Genomic DNA, 8,963 nt, shown 5'->3' with positions numbered 1-8,963 from the left:
TCTAGTACCAAAACGTTTCTGTCGAAGTCAAGCAGGTACATGAAAACGAATAAGTTACTAACCACTCTTTTCTCAGATAAATTACTAAAAAGGTTCAGTATGCCAAGATTTTTCATGAATCTGGTAAAATCCGAAACTTGACAAATTGAGTTTTTGTCAGTTTAGTAGTTTATCGAATTGGATTTTTTTTTTTTTTACAGAACTTGCAATAGAAGAAAGTTGAGGAAATGAAGAGGAAGAAATTGAAGATGAAAAGAAGAGCTCTGGGAGGAAAAAAGTGAGCATAGTGCAGTTATTTCTATCATTTTACATTTTATTGCTGCATTATCAGATGCCGTCTGAATCATAAACCTTATCTACTGATAAAGATGATGGGCAAACAAGGCAAGTAAATGCCTATTGTGTGACAAAAAAAGATGTAAAAAGTTAAATCTTAATCATGTCAAAATTTTCTTTGATACTTCATGTAACATTATTGTATACCTTATGTAAAATCTTTGCAATTTGCTACAATCTTATAACGATTAATATTATTGATCTATGAAATAGCAGATACACACCAAAAGAGGGCAAAAATGGTCATTTTTTCCTCCTATATCATACTTTTTAAATATGAGTAGGTCTTCACTCCATATTTTGGTAAGATTATACTCGAAGCATATTTAAAACTTTTCCTATTTCGTTTGACAAAAACGTGGTGAAATGACCAACTCTTCTAAAAATAGACTTTTATGTCACAACTAGTGATGGGAATTGGTAAGAATTTCATAATCGATGATCAGGCTACTGTAACTAACTAATTATCAATTATAATCGGACATTTACAAAGTCTGTCAATTTTAGTTTATTAAATGGTAAGAATGGTTGAATAACTACTTTCTGTGGTGGTCCAGCTGTAGTTGGAATAACTGTGTCTCGGAACAACCCCTAGTCCTTAGGACAATATCATTTTAACGACAGAATGTTCTATCTAGTCAAGCTGGTTCTACGCTCATTTTGTAGAATCCAAAGTACGTCCATACCCAGGAATGAGCGTTGTTACCTGGGTATGAATACAATGTCTCTTTGTCTGTGCCATTACGATATGCATATAAGTTAATAGAAAAGTTGCGGCTGGAATATTTGGCTTAAAAACTATTACGCTTTTAAAATAAAATAAATAAATAAATAAAAAAATTGTAATCGAGTGCTTGGATTATGCCAGCAATCTACTGATTTTCGATTATAATTGATGATTGGAACACCACTAGTCACAACAACATTCATATCATGGTTTGACATTAAGTTTTATGAGTACTAGATCAGTCGTGCTACTTCCCATAATTTTTACTAGCTCTGACCACAAATTCACTAGCCCTGACCAAACTTGAAAATTTTCTATTTATAACCTCCTATTATAATTGGAAAAAAGTTTTGAAACCATACTACAGTGTATCTCTCGCATGTGTTCATGTATACATTTTGACAGACTGTTGAGCCCATAGGTAGCAGCCCAATGAGTGAACATGCGAATGTTATAAGCTTTAAAGAACATTAATTCAAGGAACTTAAATAAAATTATTACCGTAAATATACATGTAAATAAATTAAAAACTATAATATTCAATGAATATTTATACCAAATGATACTGAACAAAGCTGAGGTTTCGATTGTGACTTGTCTATTACAGCCGGTCTAAAAAAAATAGCAATTGTGTCATGAAGGAAAGTTTTCTTTTTCAGAGCAATGGCTGTGTTTGCAATCTGAAAATTAAGAAAATTTCTTTAAAAAGTTTTTAGTCAGAGCATTTATTTGAAAGACTGAAATGAGAGTTAACATTTATTTCATCCACACAACCAGTCGGGCAAGTTATTGAACATTTAACATGACGGACCATGCATTTACTAGACTGGGTCAGTCGGACGTGCCTTAGTGTCAAACCCTGCATATCTTTCAGAAATATATTTGAAATCCATTTAGTCAAGAGCCACATTTTTAAACGTGATTTACATATGTAAATGCCCATTTTTGTCATGAGCTACATGTATATAGTTTAGTGGTTAGCATGTTAGTCTCTTAGAAAAAAAACTGATATTCAGGATTTAATTTCATTGCTTGGGTTTCAACCCCTAGAATACCACTTTTTTTTTTTTTTATCATAGAATGATTTTTGCTTAAAGAATTTTCCACAGAAAAGTTTTGTTGTAATATAATGTTATACCTTTCAATAAGAAGAACTTTACTCTAAATACTAAACTCAGTATTTGAATATGACTTTTATACATTTGAAGCTATAGGCTTTTTGCATGCCTTGTTCACCCATCTCCTTATGCACATTATGAAACATGTAAAACTAATTATTACATATTACTGTTACTTCGTAGACTTTTAGTGTAATTAAAATTAGATCTTTCATTTTACTCCATTTCTTAATATATGTTACTAATGAGAGACAGATAAATATACAGGAAAAGCTAAATGAATCTAATTTGTGTAGCTTGTTGAATGTTTTCATTTATAATATTCTTATAAGTGACTTGCTTGGATACATGTTTTCATTTTGAAACTAGAAATATGTCCATAGGACATGAATGCCCCGCCGAGGGTATATTAGTAATGCAATATTTTAACACAAATTAAGAAAAGTGAGGTCAAGGTCAAAGGAAAGGTCAAGGTAAAAAAAATATTGATGCAGTTGAATAGCTTACATCAGTATGTATCAGCATATGAAGTTTGACACTAATTTAAGAAATGTGAGGTCAAGGTCAAAGGAAAGGTCAAGGTCAAAAATTGTTGCTGCAGTTGAAAAGACTACATCAATATGTATCAGCATATGAAGTTTGATAAAAATATTATGAATAGTTTCTTTAAAACTGAGCTTAACACTAATTTAAGAAAAGTGAGGTCAAGGTCAAAGGAAAGGTCAAGGTCAAAAAATGTTGATGCAGTTGAATAGCTCTCATCAGTATGTATCAGCATATGAAGTTTGATAACACCAACTTGAATGGTATCTTTAAAACTGAGCTAAAACTTATTTAAGAAAAGTGAGGTCAAGGTCAAAGGAAAGGTCAAGGTCAAAAATATTGATGCAGTTGAATAGCTCTAATCACTATGTATCAGCATATGAAGTTTGTTAAAAATATCTTAAATGGTTTCATTAAAACTGAGCTAAACACTAATTTAAGAAAAGTGAGGTCAAGGTCAAAGGAAAGGTCAAGGTCAAAAAATGTTGATGCAGTTGAATAGCTTACATCAGTATGTATCAACATATGAAGTTTGATTAAACTATCTTGAATGGTATCTTTGAAACTGAGCTAAACACTACTTTAAGAAAAGTGAGGTCAAGGTCAAAAGAAAGGTCAAGGTTAAAAAATGTTGATGCAGTTGAATAGCTTACATCAGTATGTATCAACATATGAAGTTTGATTAAACTATCTTGAATGGTATCTTAAAAAATTGAGCTAAACACTACTTTAAGAAAAGTGAGGTCAAGGTCAAAGGAAAGGTCAAGGTCAAAAAATGTTGATGCAGTTGCATAGCTCTCATCAATATCTATCAGCCCATGAAGTTTGATAAAAATATCTTGTGTAGTTTCTTTGAAACTGAGCTTTGAACAGAGCTTAACGCAAAGTGTGACGGAAGGACAGACAGAAGGACGGAAGGATGGAAGGACAGAAGGACGGAAGGACGGAAGACGGACATGACAAACACTATATGCCCCGGCCATATTCATGGCGGGGCATAAAAATCCTTATTTGTCTAGATGCATGTATTCTGTTGTGAGTACTTATATAGTCCTAACTATAAAGATTCCAACCTTTTGATATGTAAATTATCGAACAAGATGAGATTAAAGTTTGGCACTTTAAACTGGAAAGCTTGATAGGAAACCAAAGGCAAGGACAAAAGAAAAGGATAACCCAAAATTTCAGAAAGTGTTTGTTAAGTTGTGAATATACTTTTCGCTGTGTATTCTTTTTAGTGCCTTTGTCGGAAAGCAATGTCCGCTAATTCAAGTACAACGCTAAATGTCTTGCACAAATGCCCATAAAGAAGAACATTAACAAATGCTCTAAATCAAATCTCCGCTAACTTGCTCAATAATCAACTTCTACCAAATATCGTACACGCTAAATAAAATACATTTACAGTAATTCAAAAGGCTAACAAGTTCTAAAGGATAATCATTTAATACAAATCAAATACACAAAATGTTAACTAGCTGTTTTAGGAATTTTAATTTTAAAATTTATTCTTGTCCTTTTGCTTTTAAAGAAGTGTTGTTGTGTCTTAATTAAGATTGGAAACTTGATCACTGATATATTTTTATTTCATTTTTATGTAAAAGCTTTAATGGTTCTATTATATAATTATGTATTTCAGTTCCATTTGTAAGATGTGTGGACAAAAGAAAAACAGCCATAGAGTGCCAATGTGGAGTGGAATAAGTCAGTATGACTTAAACATGGTCAATTGAAGTGTTTGAATGCCCCTCCAGAAAGCAGAACAATCTTTGAATTTGCAGGAAAGAGTATAAAATTTGCTGTTAAAATATCATAACAGCTAGACAAAGATTAAATAACAACTACATGTACATCTAAAGAATTCTTTTGTCATAATAGTGATTCATGTGCTAGTACATGTGACAAGTGCTATAACGACCTAATATAAGTGTGTTTTAGGAGCATGTTGACTCTATTGTAAATGTATTGACTCCTTATATGACCTCATTTATATATAACATTAAATGAATGGTAGTGTAGTGACTTGAAATGTGTGTTAGTAGTATAGCTCGTTATGTGTGGTAATTTTGTTATTTGTTTTACATGTATGATAGTACATATAGTATGGTGACTCATGTGTTGGGAATTAATGTATAATTTTATGTGTGTTACTGGTATAACTCATAATGTGTGTAAATATTGTTTTTTGTAATATATATTTGTAGTGTAGTGACTCGACATGTGTGTAAGTAGTGTAGTGACTTGACATGTGTGTTATGAGTGTAGCTTATGATGTGTGGTTATTTTGTGTACGTATGTAGTATGGTGACTCATGTGTTAGGAATGTATAATTTTATGTATGTTACTGATATGCCTCATCGTGTGATTTAAAGTGGTTATTTGTAATGTATATATTAGTAGTAAAGTGAATCAACATGTGTGTTAGTAGTGTAGTGACTCGACATGTGTGTTAGTAGTGTAGCTTATTATGTGTGGTAATTTTGTTATTTGTTATGTGAGTTGTACATGTAGTATGGTGACTCATGTGTTGGGAATGTATAATTTTATGTGTGTTACTTGTATAACTCATTGTGTGTGTTTTATTATAGTTATTTGTAGTGTATATATTAGTATTGTAGTGACTCCACAAGTATGTTAGTGTGTAGTGACATGACATGTGTGTTAGTAGTGTAGTGACTCGACATGTGTGTTTGAAGTGTAGCTTATTATATGTGGTATTTTTGTTATTTGTTATGATTGTTGTATATGTAGTATGGCAACTCATGTGTTGGGAAAGTATATTTTAATTTGATGTGTGTTACTGGTATAGCTCATTGTGTGTTTTAATAATTTTTTTTGTAATGTATATTTTATTAGTGTAGTGACTCGACGTGTGTGTTAGTAGTGTAGTGACTCGACATGTGTGTTAGTAGTGTAGTGACTCGACATGTGTGTTAGTAGTGTAGCTTATTATGTGTGGTAATTTTGTTATTTGTTATGTGTGTTGTACATGTAGTATGGTGACTCATGTGTTAGGAATGTATTATTATATTCTTGCTCCAAAAGATACTGTTTTACCCTTGTCTGTCTAGCTGTGTGGGTGTCTGTCTGACTGTCCATAACAAATTTTTGGTCACAGTTTTCTCAGCAACTACTCATTGCAGATGCTTGAAATTTTAGCATACTCTTTGTTTAGGCTTGGTGGGAATCATTTTCATACAAATCTGATGTCAACTTCCTGTTTATCCATGTGTCTGTCCATACCACACATAACACATTTTCGTCGCAGTTTTCTAAGCAACTACTTATTGCTTGAAATTTTAGCACACTCATTGCTGAGGCATGTCATATGGTGGGATTCATTTTTGTATGAATTTGGTGCCAACTTCCTTTTTATCTGTGCGTCTGTCCGTACCATACATAACGAATTTTTTTCGCAGTTTTTTCAGCAATTACTCAGAGCCGATGCTTGAAATTTTAGCACATTCTTTATTTTGGCATGCCATATCGTGGGATTTATTTTGTACAAGTCTGATGTCAACTTCCTGTTTATCTGTGTGTCTGTCTATACCATATATAACAAATATTTGTTGCAGTTTCTCATCAACTACTTATTGCAGATGCATGAAAGTTTACACACTCTTTGTTTAGGCATGCCATATGATGGGATTCATTTCTGAATTTGATGTCAACTTCCTGTTTAACTGTGCGTCTGTCTGTATAATACGGAACAAATTTTTGTCAAAGTTTTCTCAGCAACAACTCATTGCAGATGCTTGAAATTTTTAGCACACTCTTTGTTGACGCATAATTGTCATATGGTGGGATTCATTTTTGTATGAATCTGATGTCAACTTCCTGTTTATTCATGCATCTGTCCATAGTTGAACTTGTGAATATACACATGATAGTGTATATTCAAATCACAGCGGAGGTATTACCAGTGAGCATTGGCTCACAGACTTCTTGTTTTATGTGTGTTACTGGTATTGCTCATCATGTGATTTAATGTTGTTATTTGTAATGTATATATTAGAAGTGTAGTGACTCAACATGTGTGTTAGTAGTGTAGTGACTCGACATGTGTGTTTGTAGTGTAGCTTTTTATGTGTGGTAATTTTGTTATTTGTTATGTGTGTTGTACATGTAGTATGTTGACTCATTAAATGTTGGGAATATGTGATTTTATGTGTGTTATTGGTAAAGCTCCTCATGTGTTCTTATATTGTTATTTGTAATATATTTACATCCTTTTAATATTATTTCCTTTATTTCTTAAGTACCCATTGCTGTTTATCAGTGAGTAAACAACACTAAGGAAGCCACCTGCATAGATTTCTTGAGCAACGACTGTTCCATTAATTATACATACAATGACATACACATCTATAATACAATATTTAACATGTTTAATTTTACTTTGAATGTTTTTTATACAGATATAAATATAAACAATAAAATGACTTTCTTTGTTTGTTAGTATGGGAATTAATGTCGCAGCTATTGCAGAAAAAAATTTACATAACCTGCTTACGCGGGTTATGTATTTTTTCTGCAACAGCTGTGACATTAATTCCCGTACTAACAACCAAAGAAAGCATTTTATTGTTTAAATACAGTGAAACTTGTCTTATTCGGATGTTGTGTACTCCAAAAACTTGACTTATACAATGTTAACTTTAAGTCACCTGCAGTAGACTCAATTGTTTTAAATGTTGTCTAATCCGGAATGTCGTCTAATCCAGCGAATTTCTCGACATGTGTGTAAGTAGTGTAGTGACTCGACATGTGTGTAAGTAGTGTAGTGACTCGACATGTGTGTTATGAGTGTAGCTTATGATGTGTGGTAATTTTGTTATTTGTTATGTGAGTTGTACATGTAGTATGGTGACTGGTGTGTCGGGATTGTATAATTTTATATGTGTTACTTGTATAACTCATCGTGCGATTTAAAACTGTTATTTGTAAGTTATATATTAGAAGTGTAGTGACTCGACATGTGTGTAAGTAGTGTAGTGACTCAACATGTGTGTTAGTAGTGTAGTGAATCAACATGTGTGTTAGTAGTGTAGCTTATTATGTGTGGTAATTTTGTTATTTGTTATGTGAGTCGTACATGTAGTATGGTGACTCATGTGTTGGGAATGTATAATTTTATGTGTGTTACTTGTATTGCTCATCGTGTGATTTAAAATTGTTATTTGTAAGGTATATATCAGTAGTGTAGTGACTCAACATGTGTGTAAGTAGTGTAGTGTCTTGACATGTGTGTAAGTAGTGTAGTTACTTGACATGTGTGTTAGTTCTGTAGTGACTCGACATGTGTGTTAGTAGTGTAGCTTATTATGTGTGGTACTTTTGTTATTTGTTATGTGAGTTGTACATGTAGTATGGTGACTCATTTGTTGGGAATGTATAATTTTATGTGTGTTACTGGTATAGCTCATTGTGTGTTTTAATATTGTTACATGTATTTGTAATACATATTTTGTATTGTTATTTTGATTTGTTTGTTGTACATGTAGCATGGGATTCATTTTGTGTTGGGAATGTAGAATTTTACCTGCGGTAGTGTACATGTAGCTCATTTTGTGTGCTAATATTGTTATTTTTATGTGTAATAGTCATGTAGTGACTCAATATGTGTGTAAGTAGTGTAGCTCATTATGTGTTTTCATGTTGAGTTAGTTTAGAAGAGTGTTGACTTACTGTGTAAGTTAGAGTAGCCTCTTGCTATGTGTGAGCATAATATAAAAAGACACTTTTTTATGATGTGTACATGTATATAATTATTAAAACATTGCTAAATATAATATTATATCAACCTCTATTGATAAACTTGCATGTGTTTGAATTTCTAATGTAATGTAAGCTACATGAATAGATCATATTTTGACTGAATTTTGAATGAGCACAATTTGTGATGATTTTTATTTTTGAAATAAACAGAAATTTAATTTTCTTTGTATATGTTTACTTTTTCGTTAGATTGCAGAATAAAACTACATAACTTTTGCAGTATTAAATATCTAGAAATGCTTTTCATGACCAGAACGGTGGATACTTATACAGTCAAAATATACCACTGAGGGAGTTAGCAAGATTCCAGTTCTCCAAGGCCAAGACTATTTCCCGAGGCGAAGCCGAGGGAAATAGTCCTGGTCGAGAGGAACTGAAATCTTGCTAACTCCCGCAATGATATACTTTTAACTGTTTTATTATACTGATAAAAACTTAAAATTTAGAGTTAGAGGATTCAG

At 32.2% G+C, this 8,963-nt stretch overlaps 1 long non-coding RNA gene across 1 annotated transcript; it reads left to right on the top strand.

Annotated features, from left to right (window-relative positions):
- Positions 1 to 215: 215 nt before the first annotated feature.
- LOC133175210 (uncharacterized) lies at positions 216 to 8,499 on the top strand. Its single transcript, XR_009719260.1, has 3 exons — positions 216 to 277; positions 4,364 to 4,927; positions 7,501 to 8,499. It is a non-coding gene; the product is annotated as an uncharacterized LOC133175210 (long non-coding RNA).
- The last annotated feature ends 464 nt before the right edge of the window (positions 8,500 to 8,963 follow it).

This window comes from Saccostrea echinata, unplaced genomic scaffold (assembly GCF_033153115.1).
Source record: "Saccostrea echinata isolate AGI-Se365-2 ecotype Australia unplaced genomic scaffold, CSIRO_AGI_Sech_v1 ptg000001l, whole genome shotgun sequence".
NCBI lineage: Eukaryota > Metazoa > Mollusca > Bivalvia > Ostreida > Ostreidae > Saccostrea > Saccostrea echinata.
Note: the sequence above shows the minus strand (reverse complement) of the source record. Positions and strands in the feature narration are given on the sequence as shown.